The sequence below is a fragment of the Narcine bancroftii genome, chromosome 13 (genome assembly GCF_036971445.1).
Source record: "Narcine bancroftii isolate sNarBan1 chromosome 13, sNarBan1.hap1, whole genome shotgun sequence".
NCBI classification, from domain to species: domain Eukaryota; kingdom Metazoa; phylum Chordata; class Chondrichthyes; order Torpediniformes; family Narcinidae; genus Narcine; species Narcine bancroftii.
The window spans coordinates 75,144,976-75,162,508 of NC_091481.1; the positions used below are offsets into that span (position 1 = coordinate 75,144,976).

The following is a 17,533-nucleotide window of genomic DNA, read 5'->3' on the forward strand; positions in this document are numbered from 1 at the left end:
CAGAAATATTTAAAATGTCCTCAGCCATGGGCTTGGTGCTAGAGGATGGGAGGGTAGCTCAATTTATTCCGTTGTTTATAAAAAGCTCCAAAAGTAACTCTGGAAATTATAGGCCATTGAGACTGAAGTCAGTAGTGAGTAAATTATTGGAAGGTGTTCTAAGAGATCAGATACACAATTATTTGGATAGCCAGGGACTGATTAGAGATAGTCAACATGGCTTTGTGCGAGGTAGAGGTAATCAATCTCATAGAGTTTTTCGAGGAGGTTACCAGGAAAGTTGACAAAGGAAAGGCTGTGGATGTTGTCTACATCCTAGCCTTTGACGAGGTCCCACATGGGAGGTTGGTCAGGAAGGTTCAGATGTTCAGATGGTGAAGCAGTGAACAGGATTCGACAGTGGCTGGGTGGGAGAAGCCAGAGAGTAGTGGTGGATGATTGCTTCTCAGATTGGAGGCTGTTCCACAGGGATTGGTGCTAGTGTAGCGGTCTGCCGCAGCAGCAATCTGGCTGGCGCTCCGGGCGGCGAGTACAACCAAAAGCCAACAGTCTGCTCAGTGGTGCTGGCTCCACCAAGCAAGCCAACGGATGAAAGCTAAGACAGCATAAGGAAATAGCGCCGGCCCCGCTGCATAGCCAACAGACAGGGTCAGCACGCGGTGAAGAAGGGATTGCTATGTTGGAATGTACCTGCGCACGGGAACCCACTTTTGTTATGCGGGCCCTTACGACAGTAAAGGGGGGAGCGCACCATATAAAAGTCAGGTTTGAGGCCCCAAATAAAGCAGACCTATACCCGACTACACTTGTGTGTATGTCTATCTTCGCGTAGCGCATGGCTACAATTGGTGACCCTGATGGTTTAGACGGCATCTAAACCCAACAGGTAGCAGTCCACACAGTCACCCTCAAGCTGCCAACCTTCTGATTGAATCAGCCGCACGTGTGGTTTGACCAGGCTGAGGCACAGTGATCCAGCAGATCACAGCAGAGTCCACCCGGTACTACCATGTGGTGAGTGACCTGGACCAGGACACGGAGGGCCAGGTGGCCAACTTCACCCAGGAGCCCCCATTGGAAGGGACATAGACCTCCTTTAAGGCCTTCGGGTTCTCACAGTGTGAGAGAAGGGCACATCTGCTGCACTTGGACAGGCTAGGGGACAGGTCCCCGTCAGCTCTGATGAATGAGATGCTGGCCCTCCTTGGAAAGCATGAGCCCTGCGTCATATTTGAGCAGGCATTCCTGGAACAAATGCCTGAGGACATCCAATTGATCCTGGCTGATGCAGATTTCAGTGATCCCTGGAAAGTCACAGCACGAGTAGACGTTCTGTGGAAACAGAAAAGAGCATGCTCGCCGTCTGTGGGGCTCGTCACTAAATCCTGCAGCCAGATCCATGCAGACCCACCAAGAGAACAGCAGCATCACAAAGGAGGCGACCCCAACAACCAGTGGTGTTTCTACCACCAGAGATGGGTGCCAGAGCCCACCGGTGCAGGCCTCCATGCACATTCCAGAGAAACGCCGGGGCCAGCCGTCGCTAATGGCCATGGTGACTGGCCAACAAGACAGCCTCTATACATTTTGGACTGACAGCCCTTCCTCATGGACACAGGAGCAGAGGTCAGTGTCCTGCTCCCGTCGGGCCCCACGCTGAGGGCTGCCAACAACAGCGTGATCAGGGCCTACGGTACCCACAAGATCCAACTGCAGTTGGGAGGCAGCCTCTTCTCGTGGGTGTTTATGCTGGACGCAGTGGAACAGCCGCCCTCGGGGAAGGGCCACACAGCCTGCTCGTGGACCTCGGAGACTGGTCCACGCAAAGACATTCCAAACCTTCCCCATCAAGGACACCAAGCTTCCAGCACCACACCTGGACTCCATGCAGTTATCCACGGACAAGTATGCCAAGGTCCTGGCTGAATTCATGGCAGTGCTCACCCGCCCCCCCCCCCACCAATTCACCACGGCGATGCCCCGGCATGGAGTACAACATCACATCCTCACCAAGCCACACCACTCCACGCACAAGCTCCAGCTGGCAAAGGATGAATTCAAGAAACTGGAAGAGTTCGGCATCGTACAGTGGTCAGACAGCCCATGGGCTTCTCCCCTGTATAGAGTACCTAAAGCCACTGGGGGTTGGAGACCAACAAGGCTATAACACCAGATCAATACCCCGTGTCGGACATCCAGGACTTTGAGGCTAACCTGCATCGGGCAAAGATCTTCTCCAAAGAGGACCTCGTGCGGGGATATCATCAGATCCCAGTCCACCCAGCCAATATCCCCAAGACCGCCATCATCACTGCGTTCAGCTTGTTCGAATTCCTGCGCATGCCATATGGGTTGAAGAAGGCTGCACAGACCTTCCAGCGGCTGATGTACGTGGGTGGGCCAAGACCTGGATGGCACCTTTGTCTACTTGGACAACATCCTTGTGGCAAGCAGGAGCCAACAAGAACACTTCGTGTACCTCCGTAACCTCTACACCCGGCTGAGGGAATTCAGCCTGACAATCAACCCAGCCAAATGCCAGTTTGGGTTGGGGGCCATTAACATCCTGGGCCATAGGACAACCAAAGAAGGGCCACACAGGTGCCCGGATCATGTGGCCCTTGTTCACCTGGATGGAGGGCAAGGCAAAGGACATAACATGTGACAAGGAGTCAGCAGGGGCTTTTGTGAAGGCCAAGGAAGCCCTGCAGACGCTGCTCTTTTGGCACACCCCAAGTCAGATGCTCCAACGGCCCTAACGGTGGACACCTCAGGAACGGCAATCAGCGGAGTTCTGGAGCCGCAGACTGAAGGAAGTTGGCGGCCGCTGGCTTTTTTCAGCAAACTTCTGTGACCTCTGGAACTGAAGTACAGCGCTTTCAACAGAAAGCTACTGGCACTGTACTTAACCATCTGCTACTTCTGGTACTTCCTCAATGGCAGGACATTTATGACCTTCACAGACTTTCGCCTTGGCCAAGATCTCGGACCCCTGGTCAGCCCGACTGCAATGCCACCTGTCTTTCATCATCTTCGAGATCCACAGGTGCTAACGGGGTCCAGGCAGACAGCAGGACGACGTGGCAGCTCTCCTCCGTAAACTACAGGAACGAGTCGGAAACCTGGCCCTGATTCCACCTTGCAGGCACAGACACGTGAGGACCAACATACCCAGAGACCTCCAGGACTGTGAGCATGTTTTCATTCACACGGGTCCACGCTGTCCACTGCTTCAGAGGACATATGAGGGTCTGTTCCGTGTCATCCGCATCATGAGCTGGAGGTCAGAGGCAAGATGGAGGTCTTCATCACAGACAGGCTGAAGCTGGCACACCTAGACCCAGCGCACCCGGTCGAGACGCCAACACCATGCAAAAGAGGCAAGCCACCGAAATCTGCTTCGAGCACCAAGGACAGTTCTGCTGGATTGGGGGGTGGGGGGGGGGGGGGAGGGGGTCATGTAGCGGCCCGCCGTCGCAGCAATCGGGCTGGTGCTCTGGGCGGCAAGTGCAACTAAAAGCCAGCAGACCATGCAGTGGTGCTGGCCCCAGCAACCAAATTGGCAGATGAACGGCTAAGGCAGCATAAGGGCCAGCTACCCCAAAATGGCGCTGGCCCTACTATACAGCCAACTGACAGGGACAGCGCACAGGAAAGAAGGGATTGTTATGTGGGCTGTTACGTCAGCGAAAGGGGGGAAATGGCGGGAACATGAACTGTATAAAAGTCGGGCTTCATCCCCCGATAAAGCAATGTATACCTGGCTACACTTGTGTGTGTGCCTTAATTCACGTAGCGCACTACTTCACTAGGGGAGATTCGATAGACGTATTTAAAATTATGAGGGGTATAAACAGAATAAATGTAGGTGGGCTTTTTCAACTGAGGGTGGGTGAGATACAACCCAGAGGACATGGGTTAAGGGTGAAAGTGGAAACGTTGAGGGGGTACTTCTTCACACAGAGTGGTGGTGGGAGTGTGAAACGGGCTGCCAGTTGAAGTGGTGAATGTTAACATTTGAGAAGAATTTGAACAGGTACGTGGATGGAGAGGTCTGGAGGGCGAGGGGGGGACAAAATAGTCCAGCACAGACTAGATGGGCCGAAGGGCCCTGTTTCTGTGCTGTGATGTTCTATGTTTCTACGGGCTCAGCCCGAAACATCGTTTACCTCCTTGGCACACTGCCAGTGCAGCTGAGTTCCTCCAGCATTTACTGTGTGTTTTTCGAATAGATTTCAACTCATGTTTGAGAATAAAAACTTAATAAAAATGAAATTTAAAAACTGAAAATGTGAAGGGCAGCAACAGCTTGGAAAGGGATTAGAGCAAAGAAGCAGGAGCTCAAGTGCAGAAGATTGAGTGAACGTTTCAGAAAGTTGCCTTGGGAGCTTTGCAGTCACTACGTGAAGGTAGGTGGTTGTTGTTGTTGGTACTTGGCCGGAGGGGGCTCCTCGCCGATGACATCACCCCAGCCAGGTCACGTGGTTTAAAGCAGGCGGCCGCTGTTTGTCTCTCCCGGTTTCTCCCACAGGGTGACGTCATTGGGCGGGTCACCGTGAGGCGGAGGGCGGTGCCATAGCAACGGCCCTGGAGACGGAGGGACGGAGAGCCGAGCGCAGGTGGGCGGGGAATGAGGATGGGGAGGGAAGGGAGGAGAGATGAGGGAAGGAGGGAGTGGTAGTGGGAGGAGGGAGAGGAGGGAAGGGGAGAGGTGGAAGAAGATGGAGTTGGGAGGGGGGAGATGAGGGAGGGGGGAGATGAGGGAGGGGGGAGATGAGGGAGGGGGGAGATGAGGGAGGGGGGAGATGAGGGAGGGGGGAGATGAGGGAGGGGGGAGATGAGGGAGGGGGGAGATGAGGGAGGGGGGAGATGAGGGAGGGGGGAGATGAGGGAGGGGGGAGATGAGGGAGGGGGGAGATGAGGGAGGGGGGAGATGAGGGAGGGGGGAGATGAGGGAGGGGGGAGATGAGCGAGGGGGGAGATGAGGGAGGGGGGAGATGAGGGAGGGGGGAGATGAGCGAGGGGGGAGATGAGCGAGGGGGGAGATGAGCGAGGGGGGAGATGAGCGAGGGGGGAGATGAGCGAGGGGGGAGATGGGAGAGGGGGGAGATGAGCAAAGCAAGGGGAGAGGGGGGAGATGAGCAAAGCAAGGGGAGAGGGGGGAGATGAGCAAAGCAAGGGGAGAGGGGGGAGATGAGCAAAGCAAGGGGAGAGGGGGGAGATGAGCAAAGCAAGGGGAGAGGGGGGAGATGAGCAAAGCAAGGGGAGAGGGGGGAGATGAGCAAAGCAAGGGGAGAGGGGGGAGATGAGCAAAGCAAGGGGAGAGGGGGAGATGAGGGAGTTGGGGAGGAGGGAGGGGAAGATGAGGGATGAGGGAGGGTGAGTGGGGAAAGAAGGGAGATGGGGAGGGAGGGAGGAGGGAGATGAGGGAAGATGAGGTAGGGGAGAAGGGGAGGGGAGGGGGACACGAGGGAGGGGAGATGTATAGATGACACTTCCCTTATTCTAATATATCCTAATTTCAAAGTACCACCTTCCAAAGTGTGAGCTGCAATATCTCAAATTTCGATCTCTTTAATCCAACAAATCAAACTCTGTGGCTATTACTTTATGTAGTTTTAATTCTTTGATAAAACAGTTAAACATTTCAGTAACTTCACATTAAGACTTTCATAACAATGAATAAAGCATTTACTGTATAATGAAGATAATAAAATGCATATAAAGAAGCTCAAACTTTTAAAGAGATACATAACAATATTTAAAGAGATAAAAAAATTAAAAGAAAAATTTCTAATGCACACACCTTCTTCACATCCTGAAGAATAATGAGCAATCCATTAGTTTGGGTGGATATTACAGCACATGACATCATAGTCACTATGGTAACACCACAAACAATAGTTCTCTTAAAGAGACAGGCACAAAATAAACTAAGAATTAAAAAACAAGGTTTTAACCTTTACAGGGGGAGATGAGGGAGGAGGTTGAGGTAGGGAGGGGGTTGAGGGAAGGGGAGATGAGGGAGGGGGTTGGGGTAGGGAAGGGGAGGAGGGAGGGGAGGTGAAGGAGGGGGAGATTAGGGAGGCGGTGATGAGGTGAGATGAGGGAGGGGGACACAAGGGAGGACGAGATGAGGGTGGGATGATAAGGGAGAAGGAGATGAGTGAGGGGAAGTTGAGAGAGGGGAGGTGGAGGGAGGGGATGGGTGAAGAGATGAGAGGGGGAGATGGAGGGAGGGGATGGGTGAAGAGATGAGAGGGGACGATGGGTGGAGGAGGCCGTGGAAGGGGTTGGAGAGAGAAGTGGGGATGGAGGGAGTGGTTGGGGGATGTGGGGGGAGATGGAGGGAGAGGATGGGGTGAGGAGATGAGAGGAAGTCGATGGGTGGAGGGGACAGTGGGAGGGTTTGGGGAGAGGGAGGGAGTGGTTGGGGGATGTAGGAGGGGAGATGGAGGGAAGGAGGGAGGGGTTGGGAAGAGGAGATGGTGGGAGTGGGACACTAGATGGAGAGACAATGGGGTGGTAAGGTTGGGGAGAGTCGGGATGGGGAGACGGAGTGGGTGAAGATGAGGAAAGATGATGGACTCAGAGGAAGTAGACTGAAGGGCATGGTGAGGTTAGGACCGGAACAGGAGGGCAATGGGGAAGAAAGGTCATCCAGTTATCTTGTTGAAAGATTCGGATCTAAAACGTCAATTATTCTACTGATGCTGTTTGACTTGTTACAGGAGATTGTTGCTATAGAGAGTTGTAGCACAAAACAAGCTCTTCTAACCACACATCCTTGCTGATCTTTGTGCCCATTTGCACTCACCCCATTTGGAAAGTTGATGAGGGTGAGAAGACTTAGGCGTGGAAGAGAAAAGGGTTTGGTTAAGGCAGTGAATGGAGGTGAGGGCACCCTACCCTTCATCAATTCCATCCCTTTCCACTGTGGTCTGCTTTCACACCTCCCACAGCTTCACCCAACCCTGTGGTCTCCTGCTTCAAATGCCCTGACAATACCCCTCTCACCCTCTCCTCACCCAACACCCTGCCCAGACCCTCCACACCATGTCCTCTACATCCCAACACACTCCCGAAGCTCTCCACATTCCTTTGCTCATTTCTCTTTGAATTGGATGTCTATCAATGATCTCAGTTAATTTTAAAAATAACCAATATTTAGATTTTTTAAATTACCAATTGTGTATTTAGAACGTTGATGCCCATGAAATAGTGGGCAAGCGATGTAAATGGCGATAACTAATAATTTCCAAGAGTCCATAGGAGCAGAAATAGACTATTCAGCCCATCGAGTCTGCCCCACCATTCAATCATGAGCTGATGCATTTTCCCAGTCAGCCCCACTGCCCGGCCTTCTCCCCATCACCTGGCTAACTCTGCCTTAAATACACCCAATGACCCGACCTCCACAACAGCCTGTGGTAACAAATTCCACAGATTCACCCCCTCTCTGGCTAAAGAAATTCCTTCACACTTCTGTTCTAAGCAGACACTGTTTCCTGACTTTTTAAGTTTCTGTGCCCCAAAATGATGTATTTATTAATGTAACACAAATGTATTGGTTTTATTTAAATGTTCTGTCAGTTAAATGTTTCTTTGATGATTTTATATTAATCTCTTCACTCTTCTTCGATAGCAGAATTGTGAGAATCATGGTACAAAGGGAGACCAGATGGAATGGAAAGGGGGTGGGTGGATGGGGGAGTAAGAGAAGAGAAGTGGAAGCATCCAGTAGGGAGATAGGGATGGAGGGGAATGGAACTAGCGGAGGGGGGTAGGGTTAAGGGAGCGCTGGGACAAAAAGCGGGCAAAGGAAAGAGAAGAGCATAAGTGGTGTTGAAGAAGAGAGAGGGAACTCATTACCTGAAATCCAAACATTCTTTGATAATACCATTAATGTCTAATTACACAGTGGCCAAGGGTGAAATTTCACAACTTGGTGAGATTTTGGAAGTGGTGCAGTGAGAATAAATAGAATGTATTTTGGAGTGCATTCCAGATGGGGACCAATTTGTTTAATGGTCTGAGATAGGCTTTACTCTTGACCTCATATTCTGTTTGAAAGCCCAGTTACTGTAGAGCTTGCAAATGAACTTTTCAACACCAGTGGTGAAGTTTTCAGTAGTTAGCAAAAGGGCTAATATACATTGTTTGCATAGTGTGTTCTGCATATCAGATGGCAATTCTGACCGTTCTGTTTTGTGGCGTTTACAAGAAATCGGGATAGATATCGGACCACAGCGTCTGATTCTGGGAATGAAAGGGTAATCATATAAGAAGCGTTTGACAGCTCTTGGCCTGTACTCGGAATTTAGGAGAATGGGGGGGTGGGAAATCTCATTGAAATATTTCAAATGTTGAAAGGCATGGACAGAGTAGGTGGGAGAATTTAGGACAAGAGGGCACATCTTCAGGAATGAAGGGTATCTGCTTTGAACAGAGATGGGAGGAATTTGTTTAACCAGAAGATGGTAAATCTGTGGAGTTTGTTGCCACGGGTGGTTGTGAAGGACATTGGACAAATTTCAGGTTCTTGATTAGCCAGGGCATCAAAGAATATGGGGAGAAGGCCAGGCAGTAGGGCTGAGTGCGGAAAATGGATCAGCTCATTAAATGGCAGGGCAGACTCGATGTGCTGAATAGCCTATTTCTGAACTGATGCCTTATGGTCTTGTGGCCTTTTGAGCCAGCCTTGCTGGTCGTTTACAATCTAGCTCAAAAGTTTTAATGTCTGCCTGCATACCCTTGAATTTGTTATGCCCTCTACTTGTTCCCTTCTGTGTTCATCCCACCCGATCAGCATGTTTATCTTACTTACCTCTGTGTAACTGTCCAATTTGTCTCACTCTCTCCCTATTGTTGTACATTACCCAGTCTCTGCATTACAAAAAACAACTTTCTCCTTAATTCATTACTCAATTTTTCATTTAGTCTTGTATATAATTTCTTATCACTCCACGAGTGACTCATGCAGAACTCCAACCTCCTGTCTTTCCTGATGCATTTACCTTCTCCTTGCGTCACAGGCGGCACAGTTAGCGTAGTGGTCAGCACAATGTTGTTACACCGCCAGCGACGCTGGTTCAAACCCCACTCTGTCTGTAAGGAGTTTGTACGTTCTCCCTGTGCCTGCGTGGGTCTCCTCTGCGTGCTCTGGTTTTCCCCCCCACCCTTCAAAAACATGCAAAGGTTTTAGGTCAATTGGATGGCACAGGCTTGTGGGCTGGAGGGGCCTGTCACTGTTCTGTATGTCTAAAAAAAATCCATGTGATGGTTTGCTCTCAATAATGTCATCTTTTATGTAATTATTGTCTCTTTGGTTGTCACCTCCTTTGCCAACGTACAGCTCCCCGGCTAGGAAGCTATACATTCAAAAACTATGTCATTGCGAGATTCTTATCATTACAAAAGTGAATCCTATCATCGCTTGGCCCCTCCCCAGCCACTCCCCTCCCACTTTTTATGGTTGCTACATCCACTTCACTTTAGTCTCAATAAAGGGTCCAGACCCAAAGCGTTGACTCACCTCGGATGCTGCCTGACCCATTGAGTTCCTATGGCTTTCCATTGTGTCCTCAAGATTTCAGCCCCTGCAGTTCTTGGGTTTGTGTGTATTCCCAGTGTGTGCGCTAAATCAGTAAACTGAACTACAGACATATAGAAGAAGGTGCAAAGCCTTCCTAAACTAGTAAAACATTTAGGGTAAATTTCTAGTCAAGGCATGCCATTTTATTATTATTTGTACTTTTTCAATAGTGAGAGTATTGGGGAAGGCAAGGTTTAAAAGTTGCTACACCAAAAAAGATTAAATCGCTGTCTTTAACACTCCTCGTTAATATTCATTACACACGATTAATATTCCAGCCCTCATCAATGTAATATTGGCATTGCATGTTTCGTGGAGATGAAGCACTTTGGCATTTGGAAGCACCAGTGAAGGTCTCTGCTCTTGAAGTGTTTTGTTTCATTGATGAGGCTCTTGTAGTAAAAGGGCATCTCTTGAGAACAATGTCACATTGAAAGAAGTCGTGCATTGTTCAGTTGACTTAGCCAACCTTCCACCTTCAGTAAATGAGCTCAGCTACTCCTTTGTCCAAGTTCCATTCATTAACCACTATTGTGCTCATTGGCATATTACAACTCAAATTTAAAGCATTTATGTTGGGCATCAGATTCTATCAAGAACTTTTGGTTCCCTCGGCAAGAATTCCACAGCCCTCAAGGGCTCTCTGAACTTGTCCTCTTCTGGCCTCAGGCTCATCTGCTTTTATTTGCGAGTAATGTTGATGGATTTATTTCCACCTCTCTCCTTCCTTTCTTTCAACCTGTGGTAAATTGTTCTTGGGCTTTGACTTCCTACCTTTGTTCCGTTTCCAGTTCATGTACCAGTTGTGGCATATGGTCTTGTCAGTAGGGGCATCCTGTCTTCTTTCCATGGCCTTGAGTAAAGAACCAACATTACACATGTAGCACTCTTTATCAACGCTTGTGTGTTGAAATTTTAAGCATAAACATTTTGAGCGGTACAAGAGTATTGTCAAGAGTGCTGGAGACACACAGGAGACTGCAAATACTGGAAACTGAAACTAAACACGATGTGTTGGATCACCTCGAAAACAGCAACTCATACATATGGCTGCTCTTCATCGACTACAGCTCAGTCTTCAATTATTCCATCAGTGCTGGTCAAGAAGCTACAAACTCGAGGCCTCTGTACCCCACTCTGCAACTGGATCCTTGATTTTCTCATTGGAAGATCACAGACAGTACGAATTGGAAACAATGTCTCCTCCTCACTGATTATCAACACAGGCACACCCCAAGGATGTGTGCTTATCCCACTGCTCTCCTCCTTACACATCCATGACTGTGTGGCCAGGCACAACTCCAATGCCATCTACAAGTTTGCTGACGACACCACAGTTGTCAGAAGATTCACAAACAGCAATGAGGAAGCGAACAGGAGGGAGATAGATCAGCTCGTTGAATGGTGTCACAACAACAACCTTCCCCTCAACATCAGCGAAACCAAGGAGATGATTGTGGACTTCAGGAGGAAGTCAGGGGAACGCGACCCAGTCCTCATCAAGGGCTCAGTACTGGAGAGGGTCAAGAACTTCAAATTCCTGGGTGTCAGCATCTCTGAGGATCTGTCCTGGAGCCTCCATGTTAATGCAATCACAAAGAGGGCTCGCCAGCGGCTATACTTTGGGAGGTGTGTCAGGCGGTTTGGTATATCACCGAAGACTCTCATAAACTTCTACAGGTGTACAGTAGAGAGCATTCTGGCAGGTTCCATCCCTACCTGGTATGGAGGCGCCAACTCTCAGGGCAAAAATAAACCCAGAAGGTTGTTACCTTGGCCTGCGACATCACAGGCACCAGACTTCACTCCATTGAGGACTTATAGATGAGGTGGTGACTTAAAAAGCAGCCTTTATCCTCAAAGACCCCCACCACCCAGGCATGCCCTTCTCACTCTGCTGGCATTGGAGGGTAAAGACATGCACTCAGTGGCACAAAGATTGCTTTTTCCCCATTGCTATCAGATTCCTGAATAATCAATGAACCAAAGACGCCTCCTTACTTTTTGTGCCCTATTAATGTCATTATTATTTTTATATAATAATGTCACAAGATGGTTACAATATGTATGTTTGCACTATGGTGCTGTCACAAAACATGGAATTTCATGACTTGTTCGTGACAGTCAATCCTGATTCTGGTTCTGAACTCAACAGGTTGAGCAGTATCAGTGGGGAAAAAAGAATAGTTGGCGTTTTGAGCCAAAAATCCTTCATCAAGGCTCATTAAATGTAAAGCCAGTGTAAAAAGGAGGGGATGGGACAGAGCCCACATGGGATTGGTAGAGGAGAAACATGACAGACAGAGGCAAAAGTTTTGCAGGTGCCAGACAAAGGGAGAAAGATGTTATATAGGGTGAAGTGGGTGATTTGAAGACAAGGCTGCCTGTGCTGGAATCCGATAAGAGTTGCTGGAGGAGTTCAGCCGATATCGCAGGGTCCATAGGAGGTAAAGATACCGGATATTGCCAATGTTTCGGACCTGAAATGCTGGTAATATATCGTTACTGCCTATGGACACTGCGAGACCGGCAGAGCTCCTCCAGCATCTTGTGTGTGTGTGTGTGTGTGGTGTGTGTGTGTGTGTGTGTGTGTGTGTGTGTGTGTGTTTACTACACAGCATGTGCAGACTTTTATGTTTCACTCTTGAATCTGATAGCAGAATTGTGAGAATCATGGTACAAAGGGAGACCAGATGGAATGGAAAGGGGGTGGGTGGATGGGGGAGTAAGAGAAGAGAAGTGGAAGCATCCAGTAGGGAGATAGGGATGGAGGGAAATGGAACTAGTGGAGGGGGGTAGGGTTAAGGGAGTGCTGGGACAAAAAGCGGGTGAAGGAAAGAGAAGAGCAGAGTGGTATTGAAGAAGAGAGAGGGAACTCATTATCTGAAATCCAAACATTTTATGATAATACCATTATGCTGCAAACTGTCCAGGAGAATAAAAGGTATGGGTCTCACTTGTATTAGAGAAGGCCCCGGGCAGACAGGGCTGCCTGTTGGATTATACATGAAAGAGTGGCCCTTTCATGTGTCTTGGATGGTGGAAAAGATCAGGTCTTATGGCAACATTTAAAAAATTGGTTATCTAGTTATTATCAGATGATAATAAAAACACACTGAAATACTGGAGGAACTCAGCCAGTCGTTCATCATTTCAAGCCTGAGCCTTTCTTCAAGGAAGAAACAGAATAAGCAAAAACCAGGCAATCTCAGAATTCAGGTAATACTGGCTGGAGGAGGAATCCAGACCAACAGAAGGTGTTAATTGGATGTGATAAGGGGAGAAGTGAGAATTTATCATGTATGTGTGAAAGGAGGCAAAGAAAAGGGAGAGACAGATCTAGGGAAAGACGACAGGGGAGGGGGGTGGGGGGAGTGAGGTGGCATTTAATGAAAGCCAGATATTAATGCTATCCAGGTGGAGGCTGCCCAGTTGGAAGATGAGGTGTTCTTCTTCCAATTTGTGGTGGTTTCAGTCTGGCAGTGCATGAGACCATGGACAAACTGGGTGGCCACTGGGAGATCAATGCTATTACGGCGGATAGAGCTGAAGCAATCTCTTAGTCTGCGTCCAGTCTCTCCAAGGAAGAGGAGACCACAACTGGAGCACCGGATGCAGTAGACTACCCTGCAGATTCACGTGAAATATTGCTTCACTTAGAAGGACTGTTTGGGGCTCCAAATATTGGTGAGGGAAGATATGTGTCTGCAAGTGGAGCATCTCTTGAGATCACGGGCAAGTACCAAGGGAACGATTGGTGAGGAAGGAGGAGTGGACAAGGGAGTTATGGAGGGAGTGGTCCCTGTGGAAGGCAAAGGGGGAGGAGAAGGGAATATGTGTCTAGTGGTGGGCTCACGTAATAGGTGGTGAAAATGGCAGGGGAGGATATGTTGGATGTGGAAACGGGAGGGGTGGTAGGTGAGGACAAGTGGAATTCTGTAATTATTGTATGTTGGGGCGGAGGGGGCCAGGGTAGATGTGCAAGTAATGGAGTATGTGTGGGTGAGGGCTAAGTTAATGATGGTAGAGGGGAAGCCATGTTGTTTGAAGAAGGAGGATATCTCTGATTTGGCATGGAAGTCCTCATCCTGAGTGCCGATGTAACAGAGACAGAGGAATTGAGAGAAGGGAATAGAATCCTTACAGTAGACAGGGCGGGAAGAGGTGTAGTCAAAGTATCTGTGAGAGTTGGTGGGTTTGTAAAGGTGTCTGTCGAGAGTTTGTCTCCTGAGATGGAGACAGCAAGATCGAGGAAAGGGAGAGGGTGGCTAGAGATGGACCAGGTGAATTTGAGGTCAGAGTGCAAGTTGGCAGCAAAACAGATGAAATCAACGAACTCATCGTTGGTACATGGGGCAGCATCAAAGCAATTGTCGATGTAGGGGAGGAAGAGTTCTGGCAACTTGCCTGTAATCTTTCGTGTTTCACTCTATTATCAGATGATGTTCATGGAAGTTTGCTGTGCATAAACTATGTATTATGTTTCCTACATTAAAATAATAGCTGATGAGCAAAAATACCTTAGTGACTGTAAAATGTATTGCACAGATGTAAGATTATTTTGGGGGCCATCTAAGTTCTTAGTGTGGGACAGAATTGCTTGTGACACACTGCCAATCAGAAATACTCGTAAATTCCCTCATGTGGCCTCTTATTTGTTAATGAAGCAATTCCTATTGATTTTACCAAGTGTCAACTAATCACATTACACATGTTCATGGAATTAATGGTCTAAAAACAGTCAGTTTAATGCACTGCTGGACTCTGTGATGTGATGACCGAACACACAGTATGTTTACCCATGGAGGAGGAGCAGTTGCAAGGAAGGGCCATTAATTCTATAGTGTTTTTCACCATATCTGTGTGCCCCAAAGTATTTTACAAGCCACAAGTACCTTTTGAAGTGAAACACAAAAATTACAGAGACTGGAATCTTGAGCAAACCAAGAGAAGCTGGAGGAAACTAGCAGGTTAGGGCAGCAGCCCTGGATAGGAATAGTCAATAGCCCCTTTCACACTCGCATCTGACTCAATTGGTCATTCAGTGTCCCAGGATAGGAATAGGGGTTTGGCTTTTCACACTTGACCACTCCTAATTGGGACAGTGAACGCGTTCACACTTGCAAGAAGCCATCCCCAGGGTTAGGACTGTTCTACCTTCTACTGGTGATGTCATGATGCATCGAGCGATGGTGGACCTGCCCTAAATCTTGATCAATGTATTAGGATCTTATATTTGAATAAAATTAATCATACCTAATTCTAACATAATTAAGCTTTATGTACAGCATGGTATGAGCTTGTCAGCTCCTGTTGTTGTTGTGCCGACCTATATAAACCCTGATAAGGGACCGTGGTAAAGTTCTTGCAATAAATAGCAATAGCGGACTATTTTTAAACAAGCTGGGAAAGTGGTAACGCTTTAGCACTCAACTTACCTAGTGTGGGAAAGTTTGTAGCGCTATAGCACACAATTTATAAAGCGTGGGAAAATTGGTAGCACTATCGCATACAATTTATGAACTCTGTGGGGAAAAAAGCAATGACGGACCTGCCCTCCCAGAATGCCATGCGGCAGAGAAAGGGTTGTATGACCAGCTGCAGCAGCGGAGCATTTATGGAGGGGTTTCTCTGCTGCACGTTCTGGGAAATGAGGTCTGCCATTGCTTTTATAAATTACTACCAACTTCCCCACGCAGTTTAAAAATTATCCACTATTTATTGCTATGTATTTCCTCCCTGTCCCTCTCTCCCACTGCGACTTCCCCATACCTTCATTTACCTTTCTTCCTTCACGTATCTCCAGTCACACAAAAACTTGGGTCATTTCAATCCCACAATGCAATTACCCATTTTACAGTTGCCTGATTGCGATACCGGCTTATGCAGATGCCATGGATTGTACTAGAGGTCGAGGCCATCAATCCCCGGCATGAGATGATATCATCTGACACTGGTGTTGAGCTGATTTTGTTTTCTAAATGTCTTGCTATTTCATTCTTAATACCAGCTTCAAGCATTTTCCCCACTACAGACATTAAGCTAACTGGCCGATAGTTACCTGTCTTCTGCCTAGATCCCTTTTAAAAGTGGCATGACATTTGCTGTCTTCCAATTCGCCGGGACCTGTCCAGAATCCAGAGAATCTTGGTAAATGACTACCAACGCATCGACTATGACTCCCACCATTTCCCTCAGAACCCTGGGATGCATCCCATCAGGACCAGATTTGTTCACTCTCAGTCCCATTAGCTATCTCTTTTGTAACAATCATTTTATTGAGGCACTCACCTCCCTTCACATCCCTATCACCTCTCTTTGCCATGCTGGACATGTCTTCCGCCGTGAAGTCTGATGCAAAATATTTGTTCGAAGCCTTTGCCATTTCCTCATTACTCAATATCAATCTCCCTCTCTCATCTTCCAAGGAGCCTACGTTGTCTCCAACCACCCGTTTTATACATTTGCTTGAGATTGCATGTTGCCTGATTGGTGAACTGACTGCCGGGTGGAGGGGAGGATGGTACGCAGTTTTAAACTTTTATATTTTTTACCTATTTTCTTCATTTTATTTTCTTGCCGGTTGCTTGAATTCCAGATAATGGGGATGGTGGGGCCAGTACTGCGCACACTGCACTCCACCTAAAAGCTCCTTTGCGCAGGCCCGAGGACAGGTCCACGTCCTCCCCCTCCACGTCCTCTCCCTCAAAAGATGCTCACAAACTCAAGCTAGCATGCTGGAACATCAGAACCATGCTAGACAAGGCTGACAGCCACCGACCTGAACGTCGGTCTGCCCTCATTGCACATGAACTCCTCAGACTTGACATCGACATAGCCGCTCTCAGTGAAGTCCGCCTGGCAGATGTAGGCAGCCTCCAAGAACTCTACTGGTCTGGCAAGCCTTCGGATGAACGACGCCTATCTGGTGTAGGCTTCATGGTCAAGAACTTCATTGCCTCCAAACTCGAAAACCTCCCGACAGGCCACTCGGACCGAATCATGTCCATGCGACTCCCCCTTCAAAACAAGCGTTGCATCACCCTCATCAGTGTCTATGCTCCAACCCTCCAGGCGGAACCAGCAGAAAAGGACAAGTTCTACACTGATCTGCGCAACCTCATCCAACGCACCCCTACAGCCGACAAGGTTGTCATCCTTGGCGACTTCAACGCTCGCGTCGGCAAAGACTCAGAAACCTGGCCAGGAATCCTGGGCAAGCATGGCGTCGGCAAGTGCAACGACAATGGGCGCCTCCTGTTGGAGCTCTGCGCAGAACAGCGGCTTGTCATTACAAACACCCTTTTTCAGCAGAGGGACAGCCTTAAGACCACCTGGATGCATCCCCGATCCAAACACTGGCACCTCCTGGACTACATCCTGGTGTGAGAAAGTGACAAACGAGATGTGCTCCACACCAGAGTCATGCCCAGCGCGGAATGCCACACTGACCACCGGCTGGTTCGCTGCAAGCTCAACCTTCACTTCAAGCCAAAGCCCAGGAACAGTAAAGCCCCCAGAAAGAGGTTCAATGTTGGAAACCTGCAGTCAGACGAAGCGAGAGGAAACTTCCAGGCAAACCTCAAAGCAAAGCTCGACGATGCAACCCGCCTCACGGACCCATCCCCTGAAAACCTCTGGGATCAGTTGAAGACTACCATACTGCAATCCACTGAAGAGGTACTGGGCTTCTCCTCCAGGAAAAACAAGGACTGGTTCGACGAAAACAGCCAGGAAATCCAGGAGCTGCTGGCAAAGAAGCGAGCTGCCCACCAGGCTCACCTTACAAAGCCGTCCTGTCCAGAGAAGAAATAAGCCTTCCGTCGCGCATGCAGCCATCTTCAGCGCAAACTCCGGGAGATCCAAAATGAGTGGTGGACTAGCCTCGCCAAACGAACCCAGCTCAGCGCGGACATTGGCGACGTCCAAAGCCTGCTG

The 17,533-nt window shown here is 48.7% G+C and overlaps 1 protein-coding gene across 5 annotated transcripts in view; it reads left to right on the plus strand.

Moving 5' to 3' along the window:
- Window positions 1–4,536: 4,536 nt before the first annotated feature.
- The window catches only part of klc3 (kinesin light chain 3), a 107,400-nt gene continuing 94,403 nt past the window's right edge, over window positions 4,537–17,533 (plus strand). For 4 of the 5 annotated variants that reach the window (XM_069909418.1, XM_069909421.1, XM_069909423.1 and 1 more), the window contains exon 1: window positions 4,537–4,619. The gene's annotated coding sequence lies outside the window, so the exon portion shown is untranslated. Of the gene's footprint in view, window positions 4,620–6,731; window positions 6,895–17,533 lie in introns of all 5 variants that reach the window. The other variant, XM_069909419.1, reaches the window with a different exon arrangement.